The sequence below is a fragment of the Onychomys torridus genome, chromosome 5, assembly GCF_903995425.1.
Source record: "Onychomys torridus chromosome 5, mOncTor1.1, whole genome shotgun sequence".
Classification (NCBI taxonomy): Eukaryota; Metazoa; Chordata; class Mammalia; order Rodentia; family Cricetidae; genus Onychomys; species Onychomys torridus.
In genome coordinates this window covers 121952634-121965767 of record NC_050447.1, presented here as the reverse complement: position 1 = coordinate 121965767, position 13134 = coordinate 121952634, and the positions used below count along the sequence as shown (strand labels likewise).

Sequence of the window (13134 nt, the reverse complement as noted above, 5' to 3'; positions counted from 1 at the left end):
ACTGTGGAGAGTGAAGATTTCTTAAAGTTGGTCTTTGCTAGTGGCAAAAATCATGACCAGAATTCGCTTCTGTTTTAATTCAGGCATCAAAAATTGAAATAATTCCTTGGATCAGTGGAGATGCTAACCATAAGTGAGAAGCATGTGACCTATATATGGGACAAGCTTTAAGTTCATTTATTTCAGTTGATAGATCACAAGATTTATATAATCAAGTAATTTTCTAGTTTGTGAGACTTGATATTTGAATTTTGGAAATTGTTTTAAATGTAAGTGACTCTAGTATGCAGTGGCCCGAGTGTTAGACTTGGTTTTTTAATCCTCATATAATTGGATTTTAACTTTGTAACTTAACTTTGATTTTTTTTTTTTTTTTAATTGATGCCTTTTGGCTTTTGCCAAGATCAGATGGCCAAGAACAACATCAGTGAAAGAAGTCTTAAGTGGTTGAATTTTGAAACGACTTAAAGGCCTGAGTTATCATGTGTTTGAAGCATCTGCCATGTAGAAGACCAGCAAGAATAAAATGGGTTCCTAGGAAGAGGTAGTAGGTTGCATAGTTTTAGGGCAGGGATTTTGCCCACAAGGAGGTAACTATACGACCTGCTGCCTTTCTTAGGGCCTTATTATACCACCGTACCATTTCCTTTCTGCTTTGACTTGGTGTAAGAGTTCTTCCTGCAGGTATTCTCGTAAGTGGAAACAGTGCAGGCATCCTGAAGACAGTGTTTGCACTGATGATTAGTAAACAGCAGCATGCCACCAGTGTCCACTATAGTCATCTAATGAGAAATTGAGATTTCCAAAGGAACCTTTAGCTGTTTATGTATTTGGGTCACTGGGAGGTTTTGGAAAGCAGTGTTTTCATATTCATCTTTTGCTTACTTTTCTTTGTGACATGGAAAGGTTGGCTATTCCTGTATTATATTTGAAAAAGCATTTAACAAAACTCTGGATATTTGGCTTTAATACTGTAAATATGTAAAATTCATGTTTCCTGTATAGTGTGGGAAATATGGCATTGGATGGCTCATTGTACAGTGTGTAACTTGACAATATTATAAATGAAAATAGGAGACTAGCATTTTCAATAAAAATATGACATTAAAACTTGTGCTTTTCTACTTTGTGCTGTGTCTACCTCACCCAATATTACTGTGTAGGCTAGCCTTGAACCTGAGCTCTTTCTATACCACTACTCAAATGCTAGGACTGCAAGTGTGTCCCACTATACCTGACACCAAATCATTTTATTAACTTCGTTTTTTATTAGTAACTACTACCATTATTCACAGATGGATTATTAAAGGTAATTCAATATTCAGTGTTTCCATTTGTATAACTTTGTATTATGTATGACTAAATGTGCTTACATTGCTTAGCACCTTTGAATCTTTGAGTTTGCACAAGCAAAATACCCCTTTTTATTTACCAAGTCTGGGCTCTCAGGGTAACTTTACCACTAGTAATGTGTTGTTCTATTACCACTTGGGGTACGGAGGTTTAACAGCCTTAGTTTGCTTTCTGTTGCTGTAATAGAGACCATGACAATATTTGAGTAGCAAAGTGGGTTTATTTCAACTTAAAACTCTGATGTTACTCCACCCACCACTGAGTAAAATCGGGAACATGAAAGCAGGACCTGAAACAGGCCATGGAGGAATGCTGCTTGAGGACTTGCTCAGCCTGTTCTCTTAAACAACCTAGGGCCACCTAACCTAGGGGTGGTACCCCCTAAAATAGACTAGGCTGGGCTCTCCCAGTTTAATGTTTAATGCCTCAGACTTTATTGCAGACTATTTTGATGGGAGTATTTCTCTCTTCCTTGTATCAAGTTGACAGAAAGCTAGAACAAATGGGAGTTCAGGTTGTGCATATAATGGCATCTGATTATAATAGATGGAGTTGTGAGGGTTTTTGTATTGTTTCAGGAGAAACTTAGGTATTGCTGGTTCTTGGTGATTACTAGCTATTTGGTGACCTATACGGGGTATAGGTTATAGGTTGGTCAGTGAAGTTAGCATAGACGTTAGACATTAAATTGTTAAGCAAGAACTAACATTTGTTGCTCTTTGTCTTTTGAGACCGTCTCTTTGTGTCCTTGGCTGTCCTGGAACTCATTATGTAGACCAGGCTGGCCTTGAACTCAGAGATTTGCCTGACTTAAATATTAAAGTTTTGTTTGTTCAGTGAGAAATTCATTACCCTATAATAGAAGTTAAATTTCTTTTCTAAAAAATTTTATGTAACTTTATTTTGTGTGCATTGGTGTGAGAGTGTCGGATGCCCTGGAACTGGAGTTACAGGCAGTCGTGAGCTGCCATGTGGGTGCTGGGAATTGAACCCGGGTCCTCTGGAAGAGCAGCCAGTGCTCTTAACCTGAGCCATTTTGCCAACCTGAAGTTAAATTTCTTGCAGAGGAAATTTTGTCTCACATGTGTTGGTGGGGTTGGGGGCAGAGGGCAGAGTCCATAAAGTTTGCTTAACCCTGAGGGAATAGTGAAAACATTAACAAGCTTTCAGAGAAAGGCTTTGTGATTTAGCTATGAGCAAAGCCTTCAGTGGGGAGAGGCAGATGCCCCAAATACCTGAATCTGGGAATTTGGCATCCAGACTAGGTTTATCAAGCTCAGTGTGAGGATCATATGTCCCTGGTCTAGCCTTTGTAAATTCGGGTCACTAAGTTGACTTTTAATGTGCTTTTTTAGCAAGATAATCAGGTGTGCAGGCAGATCTGAGAACCAATGCACGTGAAAAAAAAAAAGTGGATGGGAACAAGGTGATAGCTGAAACCAGGTAGTCCAGAAACTGCTATTATTAGGAACAGAAATTTGAACAGTTGCACGACAGAAACCCTTCAGAACAGTTAAACCAAGTCATACTGCCTTAGGCTGGTATTAGCATCCTAAGTCTTCAGCAGGCCTCCCCAGATTTTACAGTGTAGAGAGACTTGCTTGAGGGAAGTAGTTAGGTCTAGACCTCAAGTGTAAAACATTACAGGGCCAAGTGTCACTGCCCTGTCTACAGAGCCCAGTACCACAAATGGCTTCTACACGTGATAGATAGCTAAGGGACTCCCAAGGCTTTGCTGTGAAACACAGTGCCTATGTACTGAGTACCCTTGAGTCCCTGTACCTAGGCCAGTTCTTTACAGAGCTTAGTATTCTAACAACTAGACATTGTACAATAGGGAATGGGAATTTCCACTTGAGCCTGTGTTAGCAGCAATAGCTTGGGTCTGATGTACTGGGACCATAAGACTCAAATATGCTTCAGTGCAATGCTATCTTTTGGTGTTAAGAGATTTAACCTCTATAACCTGTTCCCAACTTAAGAGTACACAAGAAAATTGTTGAGGTTTGGGTATGTTTTGGAAAAGGTAGGGAAGTAGTACAGGACTGAGTAAAAGTCAGCATTAGGTCCATCCCAGTTTTTTGTCTTATGTAGTAATATGGTGATCCAAAGCCCAGCCAGTTGGATTTTTATTATAGCTAGCATCACTATGTCTGGTTTTGTTCTTGGGTTGAGAATGCCACAGGACTAAGGCATTCAGTAGAATTTTTACATTGGTGTTGACCCTCATGCTCATTTGGTGACAGTGGGCTTTGTGCTCAGACTGAGCATTGTAGAGTTGGTGGCCATAGGATTGTTTAATTTCTCTCCATCCCTGGCAGTACAAGATGGATTAGTTGTTTGGAGGAAAAAAAGGCAAGTAGAGTCTGGGGCTAATCCATCCACATAAGGCTCAGAGAAAGGATTAACAATACCTCATCACAGGTGAGTGAGATAACATTGACCTCAAGCCTCAGAGAAAGGCTTGGGTGAGTTCTTTTCAGTCATTCAGTTAAATTCTGAATGATTCCATTGTGGTGGTACATTGTGTAACCTAATAAATTTATCTGGGCGTCAGAGGACAGAGCCAGCCACTAGGTTAGACATAGAGGCCAGGCAGTGGTGGCACACACCATTAATCCTATTACTTGGGGGCCAGAGATCTCTGTATCTCCGAATTAAAGACCACACCTTTAAGCCCAGCACTTGAGATCTGATACCTTTGCTTGCTTGGAAAGCACACACACACCTTTAATCCCAGGAAGTGACATGGCTGGGTGGAGAATAGTTTATAAGGTGTGAGGGGGTGGGAACTAAGCAGCAGTTCAACTGAGACCCTCGGGTGAGGACTTACAGTCTGAGGATTCATGGAAACAGAATAGGCTGAGGAGTTAGCAAACTAAGTTGGCTGTGACTTGTCCTATTTCTCTGATCTTTCAGCTTTCACCCCAATATCTGGCTCCCATTTTTTTTTTTTTGTTTCTTTTTATTAAGACCTTTTAAGATTTGTGTTACATTCCATAACTGCTCATTGGAACAAAGGAGCGTCAGGTGGCCTCTGATGGTTTGAGACTACTGAAAACTACTGAAGGTACCAGTTAGTACTGAAGCAGAAGTGACTACAAGTTAAGAATTAGCCTGCTGCTTGTGGAACATCAGGCACTAATAAGACCAGATTGTTAAAATAAGAATGGAAGCCTCAATCTTTCACATGTGACTGACATTGCATGCCAACAGACATCAAGAACTTTCTGGAATGACTAATAAAATGGGCACCAGAATTGACCATTTATTTAGCAACTGATAAGTGTGAGCTTTCAATTTTTTTTTTTTTTTTGGTTGCCTACAATCTTCATTGAAGTTATAAAAAAAAATCCCCAAAAGTGAAAAAATACATTATGTCACTTTCCCTCGGGAGAAAGGTTCTGTTCTCTCTTAACATGCAGTGCCTTCAACTGTAGCTGTAAACTTCACTGTCCCTTCTGTTGTTGCCAGGCTTTCAGCCTGATTCTCAGCCTCAGCCTCCAAGCTTTCTAGACCGTCATTCCCACTGGCGACAGCATCCCCACTCCCTCCATTCAGCTCAGGCTCCTGTTTGGCTTTCTTTGCATCATCTTTCTGGGGGCTCTCTTCATCTGGTTTCCTCTTTCTGACAAGATGGGAAATAACAGTCACACAGTTTGATGAGGAAGCACCAACTGGTTGGTTTTCTACTGGCAATCATGGGGACTGAGGCACCTGCTCTACAAGTGAAACCTGAAGAACTCACCGCCAGAGTAGCTTTCAAGGCCAGTTCAGCTACATTTCCACCCTGCTGCGAATCTTCTATCTTTTCTCTAATTTCAGGTAGCAGTTCTTCCAGTTCCTCAATTTCTTTCTCGTATTCAGTATATATCCTTCGGCCTCCTTCATCTGCTCATTTAGTACAGCCATTCTCTTTTCAATGACTTCAATAGATTTGCCAAACTCTGCCACTGCCTCATCATACTGAGAGTTGTAGCCATAGGCCAAACCCAACTGGTAGTGAGTCTCTGCAAGGAGACAATCATGGGCTTCCAAATATTGTTCTTGGAGGCTTAGGCAAGCCTGGCACTCCGCCACAGCTTGGACATAATTCTCAGACTCAACATTAACTTCTCCAAGTTTAAGATGGGCTTGTGCAGCATAAAGCTGGGCTTCCTTTGTTTCTTGCCTTTTAAAAATGATCTTTGCGGTTGGGGATTTAGCTCAGTGGTAGAGCACTTGCCTAGCAAGCGCAAGGCCCTGGGTTTGATCCTCAGCTAAAAAAAAAAAAAAAGATCTTTGCTAAATCCAGCATATCCCAGGCAAGCTCTAGGTTCCCAATCTCCTTCATTTTCTTGAAGAGACTAGTTTTCAAGAACTGATTCATTTGGTGTTTCTTTAGCCTTGTCATTTTCTTTGTCTTCTTCCTCTGAGCCTTCAGTTTCTTCACCCTCTTTCATCTGTTCATCTCTCTTGTGTCTCTTCATTAGCAGCTATCTTAAATTTGTCTTCAGGTGCCTTATCTGTGGCCCTCTGGGCTACTTTGGTCTCAACCCCATCTCCAGCTGCCTCAGACTCTTCTACAGATAGCATAGTTTCCTCCTGCTTAGGGACCAGCTCTACCTTGACCTCCTCTACACTTGAGCCATCTTTAATCTCTGTCAGTCTTTCTGCAGAAATCTGTGGTTCACCAGGAGTATGATCTGCAGCTGATGGACCATCAACTGAACCATTGTTGGGAAGAACTGTAATCTGCCTTGGCTTTTCAGAGACATCTGATTCAGCCTCTGCAGCCACCACTGGTGACACTTTGACATCTTGCCCTGACAGTTCCTCAAGAACAGCCTTTCCTATTTCACTCTCAGAGGCAGCTGCCTGATCCTTTGGTTCCTCCCCACCCATGTTCACTGATTTGACCATGGGGGCTATTGTTTCATCTTCTACCTTCATTGAAGTACCCTGCTTTTCTGGAGCCCCAACAGGCTGATCTTCTGAAGTTTCTTTTGGATTTTTCTCTATGCTTATTTCCTCTCCCTCCCCGTGATGCACTGTTTCTCTGCATTCTTGATTTTGAACATAAGCTCCAGAAATTGATTTTCCTTCCTCAGTACACAATGATTCCTGTTCTGTCTTCCCAGAAGTGACCTCAGCTTCATTCACTCCTGGTATTGTTGCTTCTTTGCCTCTCCAGAGGGTTTAGTTACTGCTTTGAAGTTGATTCAACTTTTTCCTATAGCTTCTCTGCAGGCTCACTTATATCCATATCTTCTCTTCCACCCTTCTCCACTTCACTTTCCTGTTCTGTATCAGTTTCAGGCTTTGACAGAGACTTGCCTTCTGCTTTTTTGGCTTTTTTTCTTCCATGGCATCATAAACCTGTTTTCTCAACTCTTCCCTTGCTTCCTCATCTACATTATCATCTTCTGTTTTTCCTTCTTCCTCTTCTACATGCACTCCTCCCAAGGCATTTCCCAACACTCCATTCTCCATTCTGGCCAACCCCAAAAGTGACTTCCCATAAAAAATGGAGGCTTCTCCACACTCATTAGCTGTTTCTCCATACTTCTTACCTAGAAGACTAGCTGCTTCCTGGAATGCATTAACAGCCAATGCAATGTCCCCCATCACCAGATGTTTCTGTCCTAATCCCAGTAGTTTCTTAGCTTCATTATCCACATCCAGACTCTCCATTTTATCTGCAGAGGTAGAAGGAGCGGGAGCATCTTCAATTTCAAGTACAGAAAATGGCAGATTTGAGCTTTCAACTTTTAAAGTAAATGAGCTACAAGAAAATTGTACTTGGTTAAACAATAAAAATAGGCAGCAGAATAAAACAACTTGAAGAGAGAATATTTTAAGATTGAAGGGGGGTGGTGTGGTTAAATTACTAAAGATTTGGGATGATTACTCAAAAATGTAGATGTAACCGTCTTGTTAAATAAGAAACACAGAGCCAGTTAAAACCAAGAGGTCAGAGCTATAGCTGAGAACCTTACCCTTCACTGCTTCTGCTGACTTTTCTCTCTGCAAGAGAGCTACTTCTGTGTGTCCTGTCTTTTTTATAGACTATCTGTTCTCTCATTGGTTGTAAACTCAGCCATATGACCTCATCACTGCCTGTCTGTACAGACCTCCAGGTCTTAAAGGCGTGTGTCTGCCATGCTGGCTGCATCCTTGAACACACAGAGATCTACCTAGCTCTGCCTCCCAAGTGCTGGGATTAAAGGCGTGCACCACCACCATCCAGCTTCTGCTCTGGCTTGCTCTGACCTCAGGGCAACTTTATTGACATACAAATAAAATCACATTTAAATACAAATAAAATATCACTGTATTTCCCCATTTCTATTTTAATAAAAAAAGGAAAAAAGTTATAACTAATATAAGAAAAACTATATACAAAAGTACAATAACTATAGATACAAACAATAAATACCTAAACAATGTCTAGTCCATTTGCATTTAACAAATTCAGAGAAAATAATTCCATTATCTATCCTATTTTGGTAAGTCCAAAATGTACCTGATTCACTTTCTATCCTAACTTATATTACTAACGGAACTGTCTTATAACGTCTTTCAAATTTATACACTTACAGCTCTTAGTGAATTTTTCTGAAATTCTTAACAAAGATAATTATAACTATAACTAACTGATCTTCAACTCCCTCAGAGACCCAAGAAGGAAATAATACTACCTAATAAAAAATAACTTACCCTGGTAAAGGAAAACTACTACACCTAATAAAGCTATCTTTTATAAGTGAAAGAAAAATAATCCCAGGCACCAATTAGAATTTGTCACTAGCATTCCTAGCCTGTCCCCAAATAAATTATACTGAAAGATGCTGAAGAGTTAGAACTTAAAAATCACTGGGAAGGGTCTGGACATTCAAAATAATCTAGTATCATGGTATATAAACAGTACTTAAGTATGAATACTGAAGATAGTACGTAAACAATAGGTAGTGCATAAAGATGAAAAATTCAAAATATGGGGAGCAAAGGATGGAAGAGATTTCTTCTTAGTAATTTTGTATGAGTGTATGCACATTTGTTGGGGGCAGAACAACTTGCAGTTCTCTTTACATGTGAGTTCTGGGACTTGAACTCAGGCTATCAGGCTGGGCAGCAAACATCTTTACCCATAGCCATCTTGATAGCCAAGTTACTTTTTTTGATGATATCTGGGTTTCTTTTCCTTAATAATTGATGCTGTGCTCCTATCGTTTCAACATAGGTTATAATTTTAAGAGTTCTGTAAGTCTCATCCATAAAGTAAAAATCTAATACACATATATATCAAAAAAATAAAAATAAAAAAATCCAACAAAAAGAAGCAAGGAATCTGAAATACCTTGCTTAGTAAAATGACCTCACCACGGGAAGGCTATGAAAAGAAGAGAGTGAGGAAGATAGAAACTACTATCCAAATAGAAAACAACAAAACAGCAACAGCAGAGACTGACCTGATAATGAAATGTAAGTTACTAAGTGGATAAGAATCACAGGATTCAAATATATGCTGCTTAAGAAACTTAAGGACAGAAACTGAAGGGTTTGTGGTTGTGAAAAAAGTGTCCCATATGAATAGAAAAAGAAAGCAAGAAGGAACCTACTTGATTGAGAATAGAAAATCACAAGGAGTGAGGAAGCTGTAAATGCTAAAAGGATCAATTTGGTGAGAGGAAATAACCCCAAAATGTATCTCTGAATATAAATGAATTTGGTATCAGAACATTCAGATACACAAATAGTAAGGAAATAGATCACTTAAGACAATAGGGGAACTTTTAATAATCTAGATTACTTAGACCAAAATGCACCAAATAGTGTTAAACCACTCCAAACCAAACAATACATTTACAGACTGTTCCATCCCAAACCTGCTGAATACACATTCTCAGTAGAATATAAAACATTCTCCAGAGTAGATAACATGGTAGTTTACAAAACAGATGGCCAGCAAAAGTTGGAAGTCATGTCTTTGTCAACCATAATGAAATAAAATGAGATAATAACAAAGATGTTACAAACTATACAAGCACACACAATAGAATAAGGAAGATATTAAGAAAATTTAAAATTTCACCAAACAAAAATGGTAATCACATACTAAAACAAATAGTATTAACAGGAGTTTATAGTGATCAGTATCTATGTCATGAAAGCAAAAAGATCTCAACTAATTGTTACACCTAAAGTAACTAAAAGAGAATAATCTCCAGATTGGTAAAGGGAAAGAAATAATAAAGATTAGAGCAGAAACAAACGAAGACCTAGTTTAACAAGCAAATAAAATGAACAAGCTGGAAGTATGGAAGGGGACACAACAGTACTCAGAATCAGAGGAAATAAAGGAGCTGTTACAATTGATATGCAGAAATGGAGAGATAGTTGTGAATAGCTAAACATAGTTGATATCTTAGAAGAAATGTACAGAATTTATGATATTAAAATGGTATAGAAAACCCTAAACAGACCAAAGATCAATAAAATGGAATCAGCAATAAGGTCTCCCCACCCAAATAAAAAGCCTTCACTACTAAAATCCACTAAACATTGAAGAACTAATGTGAACTCTTTTTTTTTTCCCCCAGACAGAGTTTCTCTGTGTAGCTTTGCGCCTTTCCTAGAACTCACTCTGTAGTCCAGGTTGGCCTCGAACTCACAGATATCTGCCTGCCTCAGCCTTCTGAGTGCTGGGATTAAAGGTGTGCACCACCATCACCTGGCGTGAACTCATTCTTTTCAAAAGTATATGAAGTGGAAAAAGAAGGTATTCTTCCAAACTCATTCTTCAGGACCAGAATTACCAATATAGTAAAACTATACAAAGACACTTAATGATCAGTGTACTTATGAACATGGGTTCAGAACTCAGTAAAACCAGAAAACCAAATCCAAAAGCACAATAAAATAGTTTTCCACCATGATCAAGTGGAATTCATTCCAGGGTTTCAAAGATGGTTTAACATAATGCAAATCAATAAGTATGACAGCACATTAATGAAAGACAAAAACCATATTATTATTTGGTACATGTAGAAATGGCATTATACATTTATAATTAAATCCAGAATGAATTAATTTAGGAGGAATATAACTATATATAGTGTCATATACAACAAGCTTATAGCTAATGCACCAAATGGGACAAGCTTCTAGCTTTTTCTTTGAAGATCAAGAATAGGACGAATCCATTTTTGCCATCTTTATTGAAAATGCTGTACATCTAGCCAAAACAATAAAGCAAGAGAAAGAAATAGAAGACATCTGTGCTGGGGATGTCTTTCTGTATGTTGTGAATGTGTTGCTCTGATTGGTTGATAAATAAAATGCTGATTGGCCAGTAGCCAGGCAGGAAGTATAGTATAGGCAGGATAAGAAGAGAGGAGGATTCTGGGAAGTGGAAGACTGAGTCAGGAGACGCTGCCATACACTGCAGCCATGAGAAGCAAGATTTAAAGTAAAGCCACATGCCACGTGGCAACTTATAGGTTAATAGAAATGGGTTAATTTAAGACATAAGAACTAGATAGCAAGAAGCCTGCCATGGCCATACAGTTTATAAGTCATATAAGTCTCTGTGTGTTTACTTGGGTCCAAGTGGCTGTAGGACCAGTGGGTGAGAGGTTTGTCCTGACCATGGGCCAGGCAGGACACAGAAAAACTCCAGCTACACATCTGAACTGAAAAGGAGGAAGTAAAATTTTTACTATTGGAAGATGAGGTGGATGTTATAGATAGAAACTCCCAAAGATTCTGTTAAAAGAGTACAAAATCAATATAGAAAAATTGATAGCATTGCTAGATGCTAATAGTGAATTACCCAAGAAAGAAAAGCTGTCTTATTTGTAACACCTACAAAAATAACTAGAAATAAATTTAATTGAAGCATGGATACTTTATAGTAAAAAAATTGATGATAAAAACATACAAATAGTCTGTTTTACTTTTCTACTGCTGTAACAAAGCACCAGAACCAAGCAAGGCAACTTATAGAAGAAAGGGTGAGTCCATGGTCATCATTGTGGTGAGCATGGCAGCAGGCAGTATTGGCTGGTGTAGTATCTGAGAGCTAACATCTTGAGACAACAACCAAGAAACAGAGTTAACTCGGAATGGCATGAGTTTTTGAAACCTCAAAACCATCCCCAGTGACATACCTCTTCCAAAAAGTTCACACCTTCTAAGCCTTCCTGTCTTAGACAATGTTCTATTGCTGTGAAAAGACACCATGACCACAGCAACTTTTTAAAAAAAATTTATTTTTATTTGTGTGCATTGGTGTTTTGCCTGCATGTACGTCTGTGTGAGGGTATTGGGTCCCCTGGAACTAGAGTTATGAGCCACCATGTGTGTTCTGGGAATTGACCTCAGAACCTCTGGAAGAACAGTCAGTGCTCTGAACCACTGAGCCATCTTTCCAGCTCCCCCACAGCAAATCTTATAAAAGAAAGCATTTAATTGGGGCTGGCTTCCAGTTTCAGAGATTTAGTCCATTATCATCATGGTGGGAAGCATGGTGGCACTCAGGTAGACATGGTATTGGAGAAGCTGAGAGTTCTACATCCTGACTCACAAACAGCAGGAAGGAGAGAGACACACTGTGCCTGACTTGAGCATTTGAAACCTCATACCTTACCCCCAGTGACATGCTTCCTCCAGCAAAGCCTCACATAACCCAAGGTCACACCTCCTAATCTGTCAAGTAGTGCCACTCCCTAATGACCAAGCATTCAAATATATGAGCCTATTGGGGACATTTCTATTCAGATCACCACACTTCTGAAACAGTTCCATCAACTGGTGACCACATATTTAAATATATGAGCTTATGTGGGAAGGGTATTCTCATTCAAACTACCATGTAGTCATTCCACATTCATGGACTGGAAGAATTAATAACATTAAAAATGTTCCTAATATTTAGTTCACTCTCCATCTGTATATCAGTGGCATTCTTCACAAATTAGACAGTCACCATAAGTGAGTGAGATTTGACATGAATTGTAATTACAACCTTTTTTATTTTTTCCTTTTAGGCAGAGTCTCTGTGTCTCCCTGACTGACCTGGAACTCACTATCTAGACCAGACTGGCCTTGAACTCACAGAGATGTGCCTGCCTCTGCCTCTGCCTACAGAGTGCTGGGATTATAGGAGGGTGCCACTATACCCAGCCTCTGTAATTGCCATCTTAGCAAACTTGGAATTACTTCTTCATTTATTTATATATTTTCTGTTTCATCTGTGTTTTGTAGTTTTCAATATATAAGCCTCAGATTTGTTAAATTTATTCTTGTCCTATCTATTTTGAACCCAGTGTAAACAAAATTCTTTTTAAAAATTAGTAGGACACAGTTGTTCATGTATTTTTGTCACCTTGCTAATCTCATTGATTAGTTCTGGTAATACTTGGGGGAAAATTCTTAAGATTATTGTATCACATAGAATCATGTAATCTGTGAATGAGGATAGTTTTTTCTTTCTGTTTCTAACTTTTGTGTGTGTGTGTGTGTAGTATTTTTTTTTTTTAATTTCTGTAAGACAGGGTTGTAGCTGGAGTTTTCTCCAGTCCTGCTGAGCCCCATGGACCCCACTACCACTTATAAAATAATCACTCAGAAGCTCATATTAATTAAACTGCTCAGCCATTAGCTCAGGCCTACAATTGTCTAGCTCTTATACTTAAACTCAGCCCATTTCTGTTAATCTATATGTCACCACATGCTCTGTGGCTTTACCTGTTGCCGTACATGTTGCTTCCTGGATGGCAGGCTGGTGTCTACCTCAGA

General features: G+C 39.1%; 1 pseudogene; it reads right to left on the bottom strand.

Moving 5' to 3' along the window:
- Window positions 1–4767: 4767 nt before the first annotated feature.
- On the bottom strand, window positions 4768–13097 carry LOC118584675 (annotated as a pseudogene).
- Between the last annotated feature and the right edge of the window lie 37 nt (window positions 13098–13134).